The 5,509-nt window shown below is 35.7% G+C and overlaps 1 pseudogene; it reads left to right on the top strand.

The window, feature by feature from the left end:
- The first annotated feature begins 258 nt into the window (after positions 1–258).
- LOC102515094 lies at positions 259–625 on the top strand (annotated as a pseudogene).
- Positions 626–5,509: the final 4,884 nt, after the last annotated feature.

Here is a 5,509-nt window from a genome sequence, read left to right as displayed (position 1 = left end):
TTTAACACAAAAAGACTCAGCCAAACTACTTTCAAAGTGGCTATACAATTTTGTATTCCAAGCAGCAATGTACAAGAGTTCTAGCGGCCTCAAGAAAATGAAAAGACAACCTACGTATAGGCAGAAAACATTTGCAAATCAAATATTTTAAAAAGATCTAGTCTCCAAAATATATAAAGAACTCTCACAACTCAACAAAAAAAGACAAATAGGCCAGTTAAAATATTTTTGGAGGCTGGAGCCTAACTTCCTGCCAAGATGTCTACTGGTGTGCCAATTACAGTCCTACGTGAGGCTGAAGGCCACCTCGTGACAGGTGAGACAAACACCAGCTAGCTGTAACAAGGGAAGCTCAAGGAGGTGAAGGAAACATGGACTGACAATGCCCAGCTTCACAGTCACATTCCGAGCCAGCCTCATGGCACAGCTGGAGCAGGTGTAGGTCCGTGGCAGCAAACTCTGCTTTCTCATTTTGCCTGATGTGCTCAAAAACACACCCATGTTAAAGAGCATGAAAAATAAAACCCAAGGCTCTGAGGCTGGCCAGGGAAAAGCTGCTATTCTGAAGGCCCAAGTGGCCAGGAAAGGAAAATAATATGGAAATGTTTTCCGGAAGCAAAGATGAATTTATCTGTTGAATAGAACTTTGCCCTTATTTTTTTCTTATAGGTTATCTGGGTTCCAGGTTGGGGGAGTGTATGCTGATGCATATGTTCTTGGCTTTCTCTTGACATCTTTCTCTTTAGATCAGGGGAAACGTTAAACTAAATAATTTTTTTTTTCCTGCGGGAAAAAAATGAAGGTTGTCTAAAGGTAAACATTTCCAAGTTATAAGATAAGTAAGGCCTAGGTAGGTAATGCACAACATGAGGACTATAGCTAACACTGATGTGTGATATACAGGACAGTTGTTAAGAGAGTAAATTCTAAGAGTTCTTATGGAGATACGGCATTTATATAAATATCCAGAATAGATAACTTGATAGAGACAAAAATGCAGATTATTGTTGCCAGGGGGTAAGGGGAGGGACAATGAAGAGGTTAAGGGGCATGGGGGTTTTTTTTGGAAGTGGAAATCTTTCAACCTAGACACAGGTGGTGGTTCCACACCCTTTTGAATGGATTAAATGCATTGAATTGTGTGCTTTAAATTGGCTAGTAAGCTTGTTCACAGAATGATGATCTCAGGGTTTGCCACAGCAAGAGAGGGTGAACCCAAATGCTCAAGAACATTTGACTCTTACGCCAGCATCATGTTTGCCAAAGTCCTATTGAACAAAGCAAGCCACTCAACAATCCTACATTCAATGGGTGAGGAAATAGACCCCAGATCTTGATGGAAGGAACTGTAAACGCACTTTCCCAAGGGGTGTGCATACAGATATGTAAGGAAGTATTCTGGTCACTTTTTTTTAATCCACCCACAGTAAAATGGTTTCTTCCCAAACCAGTATCATAATTGCAATACAAACAAAGTAAATGTTTATAATTAAACCAATACTATACAATAAATGCCTATAATAACATCCACTATTTATGTATTATTTTCATACTATACATAAATTTGACAAATGTATTATTTGAGCAATTCACTAAGACATTATACATGAACAAATCAAAGAAATCAAATCTCCCATGAATTGAAGCAATTTAGTCATCAACCTAGCATTAATTTTTCCTCAGCCTAGCCTTCTCCCTTCTGCACGTCATATGTCCCTAGCCATATGGACGTGGATCAGTGAACTATGGAAAATAATCAGAAGCTAAGTTGACAGTATAGTAGTTTTGATGTTTAGTTTTATGGGCCAACTCGTCTGACATCCTCTGTCTCTCAGCCCATAGAGTTCAAAAATTGTTCTTGGTAACTCTATGAGATCTGAGGGTCCTGAGGATTAGCTAAGTATTCAGATATTTTAGGATTTAGTTGGTGGAACAGTTTCCTGAGAATCCATGTGTAAGGCAGTTATCTTTCTCTCCCAGATTTTTTTATGCTTTGAGTTTTTAAAATTTCTCCAGGCTCTTGCAACTTGAGCGAAGGTGGAATGTCCTGAAAACTAGTTTGCTGCCAGATACCTATTTTGAATCAGGTATCCAACTGCTGTTTGTTTTGGGTTTTTGTTGTTGTTTTGTTTTATTTTTGCACGTATTTGTAATCTTCCTCCTTCCTTCCTTCCTTTCTTTCTTTTGTTCTTTTGTTCTTTCATTCTTTCTTTCTTTCCTTCCTTCCTTTCTCTTTCTTTTTCTTTCTTCCCTCCCTCCATCCTCCAATTCTTCCCTCCCCTCCCTCCTTCTGTCCCTTTCTTCCTTCTCTTGCTTGCTTGCTTTTCTGAAAGCATCTAAGTTAATTCTAAAAGCTTATGCCTCAGTCAGACAACTCAGCCTTGATGATGATATGCCTATACAAATAAGCCCCAAAATAACCCCCTGTATGATTTCATGGCTGAGAATGCAACAAAAAAACAATAGGATTGTTGTAGAAAGAGACAGAATGACTTCTGTCTTATTTTCCAACATCTTCCCAGGAATCTTCGAATAAATGTGCAACTGGAAACAAACAGTATTTTTTTAAATTTCACAATTGCAGACCTTTATAGAATACTCTGTTACAAAGTATGCTCTGTAGAATCCTTGTCACCAATCTTCCATTTTATGAAATATGGAATCCCTTGATCATTCAGCCAAATGCTTAGACATTCATACACTGACATATATCCACACTTTGTTTCTCTCTTCCCAGGCAAAGTGAACAGGCATACAATGATTAAAGTTTTAACAATTGGAAAGATTTCCTTTTCTCCTTGTCCTGCAGACTACATCCGAGGGAGCTGTTTTCTGCAACAGTTTTGGTGGGTGACAATATATCTGGCAGAGCCAACTAAGTTTGAATTTTTAAAGCTGTGCATGTCAACTCAAAGGCAGGTGGCAATGCAGCTGAAGTAAGGTCACTGGAACAATGACTTGTCAGCTCAGGCATGTACTTGTCTGTTCAGGAGCTCTGGGAGCCTTACCCGGTATGCAGTTAGTAAACCAAACTCTCCTTAGTAGTGAAATGTTGCACAAATAACTCTACTGCTTGAAAGTTCCAAGGAAATGTGGTTTATGAAGAACAGCTCAGATTTTTAGACACTACAGAGGTCCATCAAAGAGGGAGACAGTGATCTTTTTGTGTATAAAATGTTAGATTTGGTTAAATAACTTGTTATTTGATATCTGTAATTATGAGTAAATTTAATTTTAAATATTAATTTTCCATAATGTCCTCTACTTGTTTTGATATCAGATGAGCCAGCCTCATTAAGGCTACCTTCAGAAAGTGCAGTATTTTCCTTTGTAAGAATGTGTGTACAAATGCGATTCTCTCTAGAAGAGAGTTTGTCTGAAAGAGTTTGTGTGTGAGTGGAGTGGTTCCTTAAATATTTGATGAAATATGCCTGGAAATACTTCTGGGAACCTGATTTTTTCATGGTAAAGAGTTTTAAACTAATTCTATTTGTTTAATTATTATAAGCTTATTCAGATTCTATAATCCTTTGCGAGTCAGCTTGTTAAATTGTAAATTTATAGGGAATTCTCCATGTATTTTATTTACATTTAAATGTATTGCCTATAGTTATTCATTATATGCATTCATCTATTTAATTTTAAAGTATCTATAGGCATGTCCCCTCTTTAAAAATTTGTATGTTTGTCTTCTCTCTCTTTTCCCATAATCACTTAGATAAAAGTTACCTGATTATCTTTAATCAAATGAATGAATTTCCACTTAATTTTAATTTTTATTTTTTGACTTTCTGTCACCATATTCTGCCTTAAGTGTTTGAACTTTGTAGCTCATACATTTAGCTAATTATCTTGACACTGTCTTTTCTTAAAATTGAGCATTTAGGTTATAAAGTTCTCTATACATAATGCTTTGGCCGCATCCCACAAGTTGTGATAAGTATTGTTATTTTTAGCATTCATTTATAAATGAACTACAGAAATTGCTCTCATTTATCTCTAAATCAAATCGGTTACAATGAATGTGAGAATATCTTGCTATCATGGTGAATGTGTCTCCTTTACGCAACAAATTATTTAGAGTGCCGACAGTGGGCTGGCTTCTGGGTCTGCAGCAGTGAACAAACAGTGGAAGACAATGATCTCTGCCCTTATGGAATTATTATAATGGAGAGGAATACAAAATAAAAATACTAAAAGAAATCAAACGTATCATTGTTAGAAGGTGATACTTCATATGAGATAAACAAACAGACAAGGTGGAATGGGTTGAGCCTGCTGGTCAAGAAGATAGGTTTGTAATTACTCAGAGTAGACCTTGCTGAGAATGTGATATAATCTGTGAAGATGACAGCGTGAGCCATTTGTTTATATGAGCGAAGGACTTCTTAATCAGAAAAAAGCACAGTGCAAAGACCCAAGGCTTGAATATACCAGGCATATTTCAAGGAGGTCGCTGTGACTGAAATAACTGCTGAGATAATTAAGGGACTTAGGAAAAAGAAAAGGAGGATTGTGCCACAATGTTGGTACTTCTTTTATTTATTTTCTTCCAGCAGAGGATGGCACAAGATTATAAAATAGATGAAAAACTATCACAGCACCTAACCAGAATCTCAAAACCAGGAGACCTTAGGGAATATGGAGAAAATGGCCATTTGCAAGAAATCCTGTGGTCTCCTAAGTTTCGAGTGTTACAAAGGGATTTTTATAGATTTGGAAAGCTTGAAATTTTGAGAGTAGAGCTGGAGCTACAGAAATAATGATTTATTAGCCTTTTAGCTGATACATATTTTAACCTATTTTATCTCAAAAGGCTGATCTAAGGAACACCGGTTCTCTGTTTTTGTATCATCACTTTACATATTTAACATTATGTCTTGCCCACAAGCAATCAGTACAAATTATTGAAATTATCATTTGTTAAGAATTTTGGGGGTTGAATTCCTCATCAATGATATGATGTTCTAAACAGAAATATTGCCCAAGCCCATCTAAAGTGGATGCAAAATCATTCACAAATGTTAAGTTATATCAGCTAAATGCCACAAAACAGACTTAAAAGGGTCTATAATAATTCTTAGTTTTAGATTTCTCATTTTAATGATTTTAAAAACTAATTGAAAAAACTGTTCAGGAGTCCAATTAGATAATGGAGTGGTTTTATAATTACTTATTACAAAGTTATTTTGATGACCATGATACTATTTTCATATAAAAATATTTTAAAGTATTTTTGAGTCTTGCTGCATCTTTCAGGACCTAAATATGGGATATCTACAATTTTATTGCTATTACTTATCAGATTATCGAAGAATTTATAATATGAATTTTGTTAGTTCTGAGTTCAGCTAATCAGTGCAGTATTTTTTTAAGTAAGTAAATATTTCAAATTTCAGTTGTAAATGCTTTAAAAAAACACTTCATAAAAGCACAGAGCATATTGTGCTCAAATTTAAATCCAGGATTTGAAAGTAAAGTGATATAATGTAGGTGTGGAATCATGACT

Source organism: Camelus ferus, chromosome 2, assembly GCF_009834535.1.
Source record: "Camelus ferus isolate YT-003-E chromosome 2, BCGSAC_Cfer_1.0, whole genome shotgun sequence".
Lineage (NCBI taxonomy): Eukaryota > Metazoa > Chordata > Mammalia > Artiodactyla > Camelidae > Camelus > Camelus ferus.
Note: the sequence above shows the minus strand (reverse complement) of the source record. Positions and strands in the feature narration are given on the sequence as shown.